This window comes from Aotus nancymaae, unplaced genomic scaffold (assembly GCF_030222135.1).
Source record: "Aotus nancymaae isolate 86718 unplaced genomic scaffold, 86718_ANA_hifiasm-v0.15.2.pri h1tg000014l, whole genome shotgun sequence".
Lineage (NCBI taxonomy): Eukaryota > Metazoa > Chordata > Mammalia > Primates > Aotidae > Aotus > Aotus nancymaae.
In genome coordinates, this window is record NW_026988425.1 from 96,631,761 (window position 1) to 96,647,529 (window position 15,769).

Below are 15,769 nucleotides of genomic sequence, written 5' to 3' on the forward strand. Positions count from 1 at the left end.
ACCATTTAGGATACAGAAACTGGCAAAGATTTTAAGATGAAGGCGTCAAAAGCAGTTGCAACAAAAGCAAATGTTAACAAATGAGTTCTAACTAAACTAAAAAGCTTCTGCATAGCAAAACAAATTATCAACAGGACAAACAATCTACAGAATGGGAAAAAATTCTTGCAAACTCTGCATCTGACAAAGGTCTAATATCCGTCATCTATAAGGAACTTAAATAAATTGACAAGAGAAAACCAAACAACCCCATTTAAAAGTGGGCAAAGTACACGAACAGACACTTTTCAAAAGCAGATATAGTTGTGGCCAACAAGCATATGAACAAAAGCTCAATATCACTGATAATGAGAGAAATGCAAATCAAAACCACAATAAGAAACCATCTTATACCAGTTAGAATGACTATTATTAAAATCATAAAATAATAGATTTTGGTGAGGTTGTGGAGAAGAGGGAATGTTCATACACTCTTGGGAGTGCAAATTAGTTCAACAGTTTTGGAAAACAGTGTGACAATTCCTCTAAGAGCTAAAAACAGAAATCTCATTCGACCTAGCAATCCCATTACAGGGTATATACTCAAAGACTGTAAGTCATTTTATTATAAAGACACATGCACATATATATTCACTGCAGCACTGTTCACAATATCACAGACATGGAATCAACCTAAATGTTCTTGAATGGAAGAATGAATAAAGATAATGTGGAAAATATACATGGAATACTATGTGTCCATAAAAAAAAAAAAAGAAAGAAAAAAACACACAATCATGTCCTTTGCAGGAACATGGATGATGCTGAAGTTCATTATCCTTAGCAAACTAACACAGAAACAGGAAACTAAATACCATTTGTTTCCACTTAAAAGTGAGAGCTAAATGGTAAGAACACACGTACACGTAGAGGGGAACAATATATCTTGGGGCCTCTCAGAGGGTGGAGGGTGAGAGGAGTAGAAAAATAATTATTAGGTACTAGGCTTAATCCTGCAACATAAAATAATTTGTACAACAAACTCCCATAACACAAGTTTCCCTATATGACAAACCTGCACATGTATCCCTGAACCTAAAATAAAAGGATGTTTTTTTGTTTGTTTTCGTTGTTTTTTTTTTTGAGACAGAGTCTCGTTCTGTCTCCCAGGCTGGATTCCAGTGGCTTGATCTCGGCTCACTGCAGCTTCCACTGATAACATTCTCTCAAACAAACAAACAAAAGAGAAAGCTGATCAAAATTGTTACATTTTAATTGAATTGAATATTCCAAAATTTCCAAAAGCACCTGGAAATATTTAATGAATTAGTCTGAAATACAAAAACAGAGCTGAAATGTTCAAAATACAGAAAATAAAAGCTTTATGTATGCAATTGCAAATGAAGTAATAACTTCTACAGCACAAAATCAAAATTGTTGTGAGAAAAAATACATTTTTCTCTTCTGAAATATATTAGAACATTAAATGCACAAGAACAATAACTAAATTGTACCAAAATACATACATTATCTTATCTTAAAAAGCCTAAATTCCTAGAGACATTCAACTTAGCATTATTAAGAGGAATTAGATCAAATGCTCAACAGAAAACTTATGAAGAGCTAAATTACTATGACTGATTTAATTCATTATCATATAGATTTTAAAGATAATGTTACTACTTGAAGCATGAAAAAATGCTCTTGTTATGCTAAGTGACTTCAGTGTGGTATATTGTATTATACAAAGTTTGGTTATCTGTTAAAAAAGAAAAAAGAAGAAAGGAAGAAAGGAAGGAAGAAATTAAGGACTTAAACTCTCAGAATAATATGATAGAAATGCAGGTGTGTTACATTTAATTATTTTTTTCCATATTATCAAATTTTTACAAGCATCATATATTGCTTTGGTAATGTGTTTTAAAATTGTATTTCTTGAAATCCCGCTTTCAATTTTTTACTTCGGTGCCCTTTTATAATTCATATATTAAATACCATTTTTAAATTAAGTTAAAATGAAATTATATCTGAAAACTTGAGAACAACTTTTTTCATAAATGGGATGGAGAAAACCATAAAGAGCAATTACCAATGGGAAGCATAGAAGCTAAAGTTTTGACATTAATATATGATCAAAATCGTTCCTACTTAGAGCCATAAAATATATTATTGAACCAGGTTAGGTCAGCTTATGGGAGCAATGAAATTTCTGTCCGGGTCCTTGGTGAGGGTCCCTGCCACTCATGCTTTCCCAAATAAAAGGGACCACCTTAGACAAGCTTACTTGAATTCAATGTAGTTACATAGGTACATACTTTCTTTTGCAGTCTAAAGGGCAGATTTAATAATTAAATAGTTACTTTTATTATATATGTAATTCTGATATCTAAGTGGTTGTGGTCAAAGGTGTAGATGGAGGGCAAGAATGTAACTGGAGGGATTTGGCCTGACTGGCAAGGTAAAATAAACATCTCTTTGTCAAAGACATCATGTTGTTGATTAATACTTTGTTTCAAATAAGATATTGCTTGTAATATAGTTGTTTCATACATTTATAGAAATGCATCTACCCATTTATTTTTTACTCATGCATACATAATCCTCTTCTACTCCTTACCCCATGTTAATATTTAAGCTATTGATATTACCAAAGATATAGAGAATATTGGTGTAGTTTGCAGAAACTTGTAATCATAAGAAGTTTGTTATTGATTTATTTATATATCCCTCATTTACAATACACTTTATATAAACCAATCATATGATGGCTGATACAGAGACAAGGTTTAAAATTTCTGATCTCAAAAATTTAAGCCCATGATAGAGGACAAATTGTAAACCAATGATGACATTATTAGATGTTTCCTTGAATCTTGTGTTAAGGCAGAGAAGGATGAGATCATCATTAAGTCCGTTAGGGATGGCTTCACAAGAACATGCTTGAGTTGATTTATGGGGGAATAAAGAATATATCCATCAAAGAATTAAAGAATTACAGTATAGGCAGAGGACCTGTAGTACACAAAAACCTTGAATCTTAAAATTGAATGGTAAGTTCAGGGAAGTGAAAATGATTCCATATGTCGGAAGATAGAAGAGCAATCATGAGTCAGAAGGAATCGACCCACAAAGATCCTTAAGAATCAGATTTAGGAGGACTTTGTGTGCCATAAGAAACTGAGTTTTATTCAGAGAGAAATGCAAAATGACCTGTATATTCTAAATAATAACTAATAATAATAACAGATGTAATGTTTACTGTTTATTTTAGTATCCAAATTGACAAGAACTTTTCTTTCTGCAGTATCTTAATTATCACAACAATCTTATGCCAAGGAGATAGCAAAAGAATATTTCAGTTAGTGCTTTTGAAACTACTTTAGCACTAGGTTGGAGACAGTGTAAAGAGAAGCATGCCTAGAAGCAGAAATAATAACTACTTAGTAGGTGATTGTCACTTTCCAGATATATAGAATGAAAAGACAGTGGGTTTGAAAAGGAAGGCAAAAAATCCAGTTCAGATCCAGATTTTGTGGTGCTGGCCACTTTTACCTCTCAATAGGTCTTTACTTTCTTGCCAGTATAGGAGAGAAATTGAACTGAAAGGTCTTCAAAAGATTCCATTATTTAGTTAAGTTTTTCTTGAAAGCAGACCTTGAGACAATGATTTGGGTGCAGGCAGTATATTTGGAAAGTAATTCTAGTGGGAAAAGTAACAGGAAGAAAAAAGGCCAGCAAAGGATACATAGTGAATAGGTTTCTGCTGTGGGCAACTAGAGCTTAGTTCCATCGGGATCTTCTGGGGAATCTTATAGCACACACCACAAAATTACCCCAGTGAGGAACAGGAAACTGGGATACTTATCTACTAAATTCCATAGTTTACTACTTGATGATTGCCCCTGGGGGCATTCAGTCCTCTGTGCTTGTGAGTTACCCTACTCTTGGGTTGTTAATCTACCATGGCATTGGAGAGAACCATCAGGAAAAGAAGTAGAAAGACACCTGTGTTTGAGGTGGAAAGAAGTTGTGACTGGGAACTGTTCCGTGCAGCTGGGAAGACAAAAAGGCCTCACAGGTACTCCAAGAAGAATTAAGAGCACCTGCTACTTCGTTCTTCCAATGTTTCAATGACCTTTTGTATCTTTACCTCTTCAGCATAGCTTTCAGGTAGCCAACAGTGTCAGTCATAGCACTCAGCAATTACTCTCCATTCCTGAGTACGCAATGGTACTTTGAGGTTTTAGGAGGATATTATTATACCACATTCTTAACTCAAGCTATTTATGGAAAATAGTTTGCCACTGTGGGCCCAGGGGAGTAGCAAGTGACCCTCAGCTAAGCTTATCCACTATTAATTTAGAGTCAGCACAAGAATTAAGCTCTCTGCTATGATCTGAATGTGTTTGACCGAATTCATGTGTTGGAACTTAATAGCCAATGTGGTAGTATTAAGATGTTGGGCTTTTAAGATGTGATTAATTCATGAAAGCAGTTCACTTCAAGATCCACTCCAAGGAGGATTAGCGTCCTTATAAAAGGGTTTGAAAGAGTGAGTGTCTTCCCATTCACCTCTTCTGACTTGTGAGGACACAGCAACAAGATGCCATCTTGGTGAAACCCTGTCTCTACTAATAAGACAAAAATTAGCTGGGCATGGTGGTGCACAACTGTAATCCCAGCTACTTAGGAGACCAAGGCACGAGAATCGCTTGACCCCATGAGGCAGAGGTTGTAGTGACTTGAGATCATGCCATTGCACTCCAGCCTGGGCAAAAGAGTGAGACTCTGTCTCAAAATAAAAAAAAAAAATAGTCACTAGATTATGATAGTAGAGATTAATAATACTTTAACTGTACTCTTAACAACTTAAGTTTGTCTTAATTAAAGGCTGGACATTTGCAAATATAAATATGAATCAAGGTAACATCATTTAAAACTCAAATCAAAATATCTCAAAATGTATCTACCATAAATCATTTTTCTCACTTTATGTGACCCAAGAACTTCTCATTTAAGCAATGCATTAAACTTTTGTTTTTGAAACTAAAAAAATGTTTAATGCATTAATGGATTATTATATTTTAAATTAAATCTCTTGTTTATTAAATCTCAAATTTTCAAAAACCTAGCTGTATTAGTTTGAGAAACCTCTCTAATAAAAAAAATTTTTATAAAAAAGTTCTGTTGCAAGTGATTGTTTATAAACAGTGCCTATTTTATCAATTCAAAACTATATTTTAAATGATCATTGACAATAAAAGCACTTTATTCTACCAACCAACCAAATTCTATTCAATGAATTAAGCTTTCCCACTAAAACTGTTCTGAGGTAATTATCTTTCTAGAATTTCCCATTGATAACATTATAGTTCATTTTCAAATTATTTAAGATTTGCAAGATTTAAAAAAAAATCTCTTACTTAAAGTTTCACTCTACCAGATGGGATGGGGAGGAGGACAGGTTGGTCTGGATGTACTTAGAAGCTACCTTTGTATATATGTAAGGCAGTTTCCCTTTCATTCTTTTTAGATCTTGAGATTTAATTTATATTTTCCTATTCTAAGTTTTAGTTAGTGAATTTTAAATGCATCTAGATGTACATACCTTTAATTGTTTTTGAACATAATTTTTTAAAATAAAGAAATAATTGAATCATCGATCTCTGGTATCCTTTCTTCCACTTGATCAATTCGGCTATTGAAACTTGTGTATGCTTCACAAAGTTCTCGTGCTGTGTTTTTCAACTCCATCATGTCATTTATGTTCTTCGTGCTGGTTTTTCTCATTAGCATTTCATCTAATCATTTTTTGAAACTTCTTAGTTTCCTTGCATTGGGTTAGAACATGCTCCTTTAGCTCAGAGAAGAAGCTTGTTATTACCTACCTTCTGAAGCCTGCTTCTCAGTTCCTCACATTCATTCTCCATCAAGTTTTGTCCCCTTGCTGGTGAGGGACTGTGATCCCTTTGAGGAGAAGAGGCGTTCTGGCTTTTGGTAATTCAGTCTTTTTGTGCAGGTTCCTTCCCATCTTCTTGGATTTACCTTTGGTCTTTGAAGTTGGTGACTTTTGGATGGGGTTTCTGAGTGGATGTCCTTTCTGTTGATGTTGAAGCTATTTCTTTCTGTTTGTTAGTTTTCCTTCTAACAGTCATGCCCTTCTGCTGCAGGTCTGCTGGAGTTTGCTGGAGGTCCACTCCAGACCTGCTTGCCTAGGAATTATCTATGGGGGCTGCAGAACAGCAATGATTGCTGCCTGTTCCTTCCTCTGGTAGCTTCGTTACAAAAGGGTACCTGCTAGATGTCAGCCAGAGCTTTTCTGTATGACATGTTAGGATACATGGCGGGGTCAAGGAGCCACCTGAGGAGGCAGCCTGCCGCTTAATAGAGCTCAAGCACTGTGCTGGGGCATGCATTGCTACCTTCAGGGCTGCTGGGCAGGGACGTTTAAATCTGCTGAAGCAGAACTGCACCTTTTCCCAGGTGCTCTGTCCTAGAAAGGTGGGGGCTTTGTAAGTCCCCGATGGGCTGCTGTTTTTCTTTCTTCTTAGATGCCCTGCCCAGCAAGAAGGGAATCTACTTGATAGTCTGCCTGCAGAGGCCTTACTGAGTTATAGTGCTGGGCTTGCCCAGCTACTGTGTAAACTTCCTTTGTTTACACAGGCAATGTTGAAACTGCCTACCAGAGCCTGAGCAATGGCAGGTGCCCCTTCCCCCACCAAGCTCTAACGTTCCAAGTTAGACTAACATTCCAGCTTAGCTCAGAAAACTGCTGGTTGTAAGAATTTCAAGCCAGTGGATCTTAGCTTGCAGGTCTTCATGGGGAGACCTGAGAGGGGAGCTCACTTGGCTCCGTGGCTTCAGTCCCCTTTTTCAGGGGGAATGAGCAGTTCTGTCTCGCTGGCATTCCAGGTGCCACTCAACTAAAATTGCCACCCAGTTTTCTGCTGGAAAACCCTGCACTGGTGTTGTAGGCACCAGAGGGAATCTCCTGGTCTGTGGGTTATATAGACCATGGGAAAAGTGCAGTATCTGAGCCAGAGTGTTGGAGGGTCAGGAAAAGTCCCTAATGGCTTCCCTTGGCTGGGAGAGAGATTTCTCAGTCCCTTGTGCCTCCCAGTTGAGGCAATGCCCCACCCTGCTTCAGCTTGCCCACCTTGGGCTGTTCCCATTGTCTAACCAGTCCCAATGAGATGAACCTGGTAACTTAGTTGGAAATACAGAGATCACTCATCTTCTGGCATGCTCTTGCTGGGAGCTACAGACTGGAGCTGTTCCTATTCGGCCGTCTTGGAAGAAAGGATATCAGAGATCGAAGATCAACTCAATGAAATAAAGTGAGATGGCAAGATTAGAGAAAAAAGAGTGAAAGGAAATGAACAAAGCCTCCAAGAAATATGGGATTATGTGAAAAGACCAAATCTGCATTTGATTGGTGTACCTGAAAGTGATGAGAAGAAGGAAACCAAGCTGAAAAACACTCTTCAGGATATTATCCAGGAGAACTTCCCAAACCTAGAAAGGCAGGCCAACATTCAAATACAGGAAATACAGAGAACACCACAAAGGTATTCCTTGAAAAGAGCACATAACCATCAGATTCACCAGGGTTGAAATGAAGGGAACAAAATGCTAAGGGCAGCCAGAGAGAATGGCCAGGTTACCCACAAAGGGAAGCCCATCAGACTCACAGCGGATCTCTCGGAAGAAACCCTACAAGCCATAAGAGAGTGGGAGCCAATATTCAACGTCCTAAAAGAAAAGAATTTTCAACCCAAAATTTCGTATCCAGCCAAACTAAGCTTCATAAGTAAAGGAGAAATAAAATCCTTTATGGAAAAGCAACTGCTGAGAGATTTAATCATCACCAGGCCTGCCCTATAAGAGCTCCTGAAGGAAGCACTAAATATGGAAAGGAACAACCAGTACCAACCACTGCAAAAACCTAACAAACTGTAAAGACCATCAACACTATGAAGAAACTGCATCAACTAATGGGCAAAACAACCAGCTAGCAACAAAAGGGAAGAATCATATTCATACATAACAATATTAACCTTAAAAGTAAATGGGCTAAATGCCTCAATCAAAAGATGCAGACCGGAAAATTGGATAAAAAGTCAAGACCCATTTGTGTGCAGTATTTAGGAAATCCATCTCACGTGCAAAGACACACATAGACTCAAAATAAAAACATGGAGGACTATTCACCAAGCAAATGGAGAACAACAAAAAAAAGCAGGGGTTGCAATACCAGTCTCTGATAAAACAGACTTTAAACCAACAAAGATCTAAAAAGACAAAGAAGGGCATTACATAATGGTAAAAGGATTAATGCAACAAGAAGAGCTAACTACCTTAAACATATATGCACCCAATACAGAAGCACCCAGATACATAAAGCAAGTTCTTAATGACCTACAAAGATACTTAGACTCCCACACAATAATAGTGGGAGATTTTAACACCCCACTGTCAATATTAGACAGATCAACAAGACAGAAAATTAACAAGTATATCCAGGACTTGAACTCAGATCTGGACCAAGCAAACCTAATAGGCATCTACAGAGCTCTTCACTCCAAAACCAAAGAATATACATTCTTCTAAGCACCACATCACACTTATTGTAAAATTGACCACATAATTGTAAGTAAAACACTCCTCAGCAAATGCAAAAGAACGGAAATCATAACAAACAGTCTCTCAGACCACAGTGCAATCAAATTAGAACTCAGGATTAAGAAACTCACTCAAAACCACACAACTACATGTAAACTAAACAACCTGCTCCTGAATGACTACTGGATAAATAATGAAATGAAGGCAAAAATAAAGATCTTCTTCAAAACCAATGAGAACAAAGACACAACGTACCAGAATCTCTGGGACACATAAAGCAGTGTCTAGAGGGGAATATATAGCACTACACACTCACATGAGAAGCAAGGAAAGATATAAAATAAACATCCTAAGGTCATGATTAAAAGAACTAGAGGAGCAAGATAAAACAAACTCAAAAGCTAGCAGAAGAAAAGAAATAACTAAGATCAGAGCAGAACTGAAGGAGACAGAAACACATAAAACCTTTCAAAAAATCAATAAATTCAGGATTTGGTTTTTTGAAAAGATCAACAAAATAGATTGCTAGCAAGACTAATAAAAAAAGAGAGAGAAAATTCGAATAGATGCAATAAAAAATGATAACAGGGATATCACCACCGATCCCACAGAAATATGAACTACCATCAGAGATTACTACAAACACCTCTACGCACATAAGCCAGTAAATCTAGAAGAAATAGATAAATTCCTGGACACTTACACCCTCCCAAGACTAAACCGGGAAGAAGTTGACTTCCTGAAAAGACCAATAACAAGATCCGAAGTTGAGGTAGCAATTAATAGCCTACCAACCAAAAAAATTCCAGAACCAGACAGGTTCACAGCCTAATACTACCGGAGGAACAAAGAGGAGCTAGTACCATTTCTTCTGAAACTATTCCAAACAATACAAAAAGAAGGAATCCTCCCTAACTCATTTTACAAGACCAAAATCATCCAGATACCAAAACCTGGCAGAGAGACAACTAAAAATGAAAATTTCAGGCCAATATCCATGATGAACATTGATGCCAAAATCTTCAGTAAAATACTGGCAAACCAAATCCAGCAGCACAACAAAAAGCTTATACATCATGATCAAGTTGGCTTCAGCCCAAGGATGCAAGGCTGGTTCAACATCCACAAATATATAAATGTAATCCATCACATAAAGAGAACCAAAGACAAAAACCACATGATTATCTCAATGGGTGCAAAGAAGGCCTTTGACAAAATTCGATTTCCCTTTATGCTAAAAACGTCAATAAACTAGGTAGTGATGGATCATATCTCAAAATAATAAGAGATATTTATGACAAACCCACAGCCAATATCATACTGAATGGGCAAAAACTGGAAGCATTCCCTTTGGAAACTGGCACAATACAAGGACGCCTTCTCTCACCACTCCTATGCTACACAGTATTGGAAGTTCTGGCTAGGGGCATCAGGCAAGAGAAAGAAATAATGGATATTCAAATAGGAAGAGAGGATGTCAAATTGTCCCTGTTTGCAGGTGACATGATTGTATATTTAGAAAAGCCCATCATTTCAACCCAAAATCTCAAGCTGATAAGCAACTTCAGCAAAGTCTCAGGATACAAAATCAACATGCAAAAATCATAAGCATTCCCATACACCAATAATAGACAAACAGAGAGCCAAATCATGAGTGAACTTCCATTCACAGTTGCTACAAAGGGAATAAAATACCTAGGAATACAACTAACAAGGGATGTGAAGGACCTCTTCAAGGAGAACTACAAACCACTGCTCAAGGAAATAGGAGAGGCCACAAACAGATGGAGAAACATTCCAGGCTCATGGTTAGGAAGAATCAATATCATGAAAATGGCCATACTGCCCAGAGTAATTTATAGATTCAATGTTATCCCCATCAAGCTACCAATGACTTTCTTCACAGAATTGGAAAAAACCACTTTTAACTTCATATGAATCCAAAAAAGAGCCCAAATAGCCAAGACAATCCTAAGCAAAAATAAAAATAAATAAAGCTGGAGGCATCAGGCTACCTGACTTCAAACTATATTACAAGGCTACTGTATTCAAAGCAGCATGGTACTGGTACCATAACAGAGATATAGACCAATGGAACACAACAGTGACTCCAGAGTGACTCCTGAGAAAGAACTCCACACAACTACAACCATCTGATCTTTGGCAAACCTGACAAAAACAAGCAATGGGGAAAGGACTCCCTATTTAATAAATGGTGTTGGGAAAACTGGCTAGCCATATGCAGAAAGCTAAAACTGGATCCCTTACTTACACTTTATACCCAGATTAACTCAAGATGGATTAATGATTTAAACATGAGGCCTAACACCATAAAAACTCTGGAAGAAAACTGAGGCAATACCACTCAGGACATAGGCATAGGCAAGGACTAAAACACTAAAAGCAATGGCAACAAAAATCAAAATAGACAAATTTGATCTAATTAAACTTAAGAGCTTCTGCATAGCAAAAGAAACTATCAATAGAGTGAATTGGTAACCAATAGAATGGGAAAAAATTTTTGCAATCTACCCATCTGACAAGGGCTGATATTCAGAATCTACAGAGAACTTAAATTGACAAGAAAAAAACAAACAACCTCGTCAAAAAATGGGCAAAGGATATGAAGAGACTCTTTTCAAACGAAGACATGTATGCAGCCAACAAACATATGAAAAAAAGCTCATCATCACTGGTCATTAGAGAAATGCAAATCAAAACCACATTAAGATACCACCTCATGCCAGTTAGAATGGTGATCATTAAAAAAAATCATGAGACAACAGATGTTGGAGAGGATTGGAGAAATATGAATGCTTTTACACTGTTGGTGGGAGTGTAAATTAATTCAACCATTGTGGAAGAGAGTGTGGCAATGCCTTAAGGATTTAGAAATAGAAATACCATTTGACCCAGCAATCCCATTACTGGGTATATACCCAAAGGATTACAAATCATTCTACTATAAAGATACATGCACATGTATGTTTATTGAGGCACTGTTCACAATAAGCAAATACTTGGAACCAACCCAAATGCCCATCAATGATAGACTGGAAAAAGAAAGTGTGGCACATATACACCATGGAATACTATGCAGCGATAAAAAAATGAGTTCATGTCCTTTACAGGGACATGGATGAAACTGGAAATCATCATTCTCCACAAACTGACACAAGAACGGAAAACCAAAGACTGCACGTTCTCACTCATAAGTGGGTGTTGAACAATTAGAACACATGGACACAGGGAGGGGAACAGCACACACCAGGTCCTGGGGGGTGGGGGACTAGGGGAGGAATAGCAGTGTGTTGGGGGACTGGGGAGGGACAGCATTAGGAGAAATACCTAATGCAGATGACAGGGCGATGGATGCAGCAAATCACCACCATGGCATGTGTATACCTACGTAACAAACCTGCACTATCTGCACATGCACCCCAGAACTTAAAATAAATAAATTTAAAAAAAAATAGAATCAAATTTAGACATGCCATCTTTACCATCTTTTAGCAGAGAAAGTTCTTGGCCGGTTTAGGCTTTATTTATTCACTCATATTGCCATGTATGTGTCATAACTTGGTGTCTGAGATTATTACTCCAAGACCTAAGGAAACACAGGGAAAGTATATTTTTGGAAAGAATAAATTACTTAAATTTTCTGTCTTTAATGTTCCAAAGTAGAAAGATATTTACTAAAATAAATTACTCTCATTTTGTACTAATTGTTCTAATGTGAACTAAACCTAAAAATTTTGAGTTCTAAATTTGCTTCTAATTTTAATATTAGAATGGAAAACTAAATGGAAGAATATTCTGTGCATGACTGTATAGTCTTTGTAACAAATGTATTAAAAATTATTTGTAGGTATATCAGATTATATAATTAATAACAGAGATGTCTGAAATCTCCTTGTCCTTGAGTAAATTTAGAAACATATATTTTAACTCCATAAAATGTATCATAGATCTTATACATAGTTACTAGATTTGTATGATAGATACTGATAATATTTTAGCTGTTTACTTGACCACATTTCAATGAAATTTATGTATCAATAAAATATGGATGACTGTAATTTTTATGAGGTTTAAAAATTTCATGCAAAATATTTTAGAAATTAAAAGTGTGAGATCTGGATGCAGACTGTGTGGGTTTGCCTTTCAGGTCCACCACTTTCCAGCAGGCTGACTTTGGGTAAACTCATAGAGGAGTTTAAAGGATTAAATGTATTAATACATTCAACCATACAAAAAATAATTACTGAACACTAACACTGTAAAAAGTGATGTGCTAGGTATTAGGCACAGAACAGTGAACAGGTGAAATACCCGTTTTCAGGTTTTCATTCTAGAAATGGGAGACAGATAATAAACAAACAAATGTAAAACATGGCAGGTAGTGATAAGTGTTAGGAAGAAAAATAAAGTTTCAAGATGTCAATGGAGCTATTTTGAGACTGGGTGGTCACGGACTCTGCAGAAGTGAGCACCCTGACAATGCAGCCATCTGGGGGAAAGGCATCAGAGGACGAGAGCACAGCAAACCCGGAGGCGGAGCAGAGCATCCTGAGGAGCTCAAGTAAAGTAAGGAGGCTGCTGTGCTATGCCTTGAGCTAAGTAAGCAGCAGCAAGAGAGAAAGCCAGAATGGCAGCCAAAAGTAACTCTATATTAGGCATTGTAGGTAATGAATTGGACATTTATTCTGGGTAAAATAACAGCAGCTGAATGGTTTTTGATAAGAAGAACAACAGTTCTAGGTTTTCTTTTAAAAGAATTACCCCACTGAAAATCTACTTCAGCAATTTTGAAATGTGCAATACATTATTATTAACTGTGGTCACAATGCAGTCACTAAAACTTATTCCTCCAGTCTAACTGAAACTTTTGTAGCATTTGATCAACACACACACACACACACACACACACACACACACACGTACATGCATACATACATCAAAATATTACACCATACCCCATATATGTACAAACAATTTAAAAATAAACAATTTTTAAAAATCATTCTGGCTCCTACATCGATAAGAGAAGCCAGGACAGGAAGCACAGAAACAGATATACATGTTCAGAAGATATTGCAGTGTGCTCACTGAAAGTTTCTGTGATGATGATGTTCTAGCCATGAACTATACAATGTCGTAGTCACTAACTATATAGCGTTATTGAGCATTTGAAATGTGAATGAGGGGCTAAAATGTTAATCGAATTTTTAAAAATTCAACTTAAAAGTTTAAATTATAAATTTATGAATCATAAAATTTAAATTATAGCTAACTGTGGCTAATAGCTATTGTGTTGGATGTCCCAGAAGCATTGTGGACGAATGCTTAGAAAAAGAGTTCTCACACAGTAAGCATTAAATAAGCATTATCTTTTGGCATTACAAGCTCATAATCAATAAAACTGGGTAATATTTATATTTGAATCATCCAAAGCCTTTTGCACACAACATAATGCTTGTAATAATAATTTATCGTTTTGAAACCTTAAATATGTTTCCCTAGAGAAACAGAACTAATAGGTTATGTAAGTTATGTGTGTGTATATACACGTACATATATGTATGAATTATATGGATGGGTCTCATACAATTATGAAAGCTAGTCAGTTCAAATTTCAGTGAGGGTAGGCAGACTGGAGACCCAGAGAGAGCTGGTGTTCCAGTTCAAAGTCTGTGATTTAACAGAAACATAAACTATTTAACAAAATATTTACAAAATTGAGATTATACATTTATAGAATAAGTGTATAGATTACTCTAGTGTCCAGGGTCAAATACAAAAACAAGAACAAAATAAAACTCTAAATCAGAAAGGTATGGTCTAGAGAGACTAAAGTTAACTTTTAGAATTTTGAGGGATTTTTGTAGCAGACCAGGGACAAGAACTGTTAGTGAAGAAAGTAGTGGAGATAAATATGAGGATTGTTTCTCATATTTTGTGTCTGGGATAGAGAATTATTGTAGGGTAAAAAGAGTTCAATTCTTTGATGACTAGTTGAGATACCATAAGTGCAAAACTGAAACATAATAAAGGTAATTTGAGTATACCACATCTACATACCTCTGTGGATATTATATAAAACATTTCTTCAGGATGTTAACAGTTCCATATGTAGTGTATCCCATGACCTCAGACTTCATCTGCCAAACCAGCTCTTGTTTATGAGCAATCTACCTTCAGACTCAAACTACAACTCATTTCTGAATCTCCAACCTGCTGGCCTCCCACATCAGATTTAGACTCACCAGAACTCCCTATTTATGTCAATTCCCTAAAACAGATTTTTACACACACACACACACACACACACACACACACACCCTCTTGGCTGTGTTTCTCTGGAGAATGCTAATACAATATGCAATTATTAAAAAAGATAATATGTGCATTGAGGAAATTTACATGAACATAGTTTACCTCAAGTTATGTTTAAATTATAATTATTAAACTGAAGAATATTGAACTATGCTTACTTAAATGAAAGGTAAAGTAAAAAGGTGTATTATATTGTTAAGTTCGCCATTTAATTTTTAAAATGATTTCATATATGAGTTTGAAATTCATTTCATATATGAATATGAACTTCATTTTCAGAATTTGAAACTAGGTCTCCTGACCTCCAGACTTGCTTTCATTTCTACTCTATTTCAAATTATTCTCTAGGCTTTGTGAACCAAGTTTTTTTAGTGAATACTGGCTAAGTGTAATTTACAAAAATAGCATATATGAGTTACATAATAAATTTCACACTTAACAAAATTACATATTAATTGATTTTCTTAGCTTCTTAGGTATTTAAGTATTTCTACTCTGTGATTTCTTTTATCTGGCATTATAATTATATAAATGAAAAGTAGATATTTGTTAGAATTCTTCTAATATCTTAACAGAGATATGTTGAAACTGTGAATGGGTGAAATTTTATATGAGAATTAACTTTTATTTGATATTTTAACATATTGACTTAGAAAATCTATTGCTTTGACAGAAAAAAATATTCTACATAATCAGGTAGGTATCAATTGAGTACTTTTACATGGATTATTCATTCCAAGATATATCAGAATTATTCTTTCATAGAAACTGAAATGAGTAACCATCAATTTATTTGTCTATCTTTTAAGAAATATGCCTTCAAATCATATTC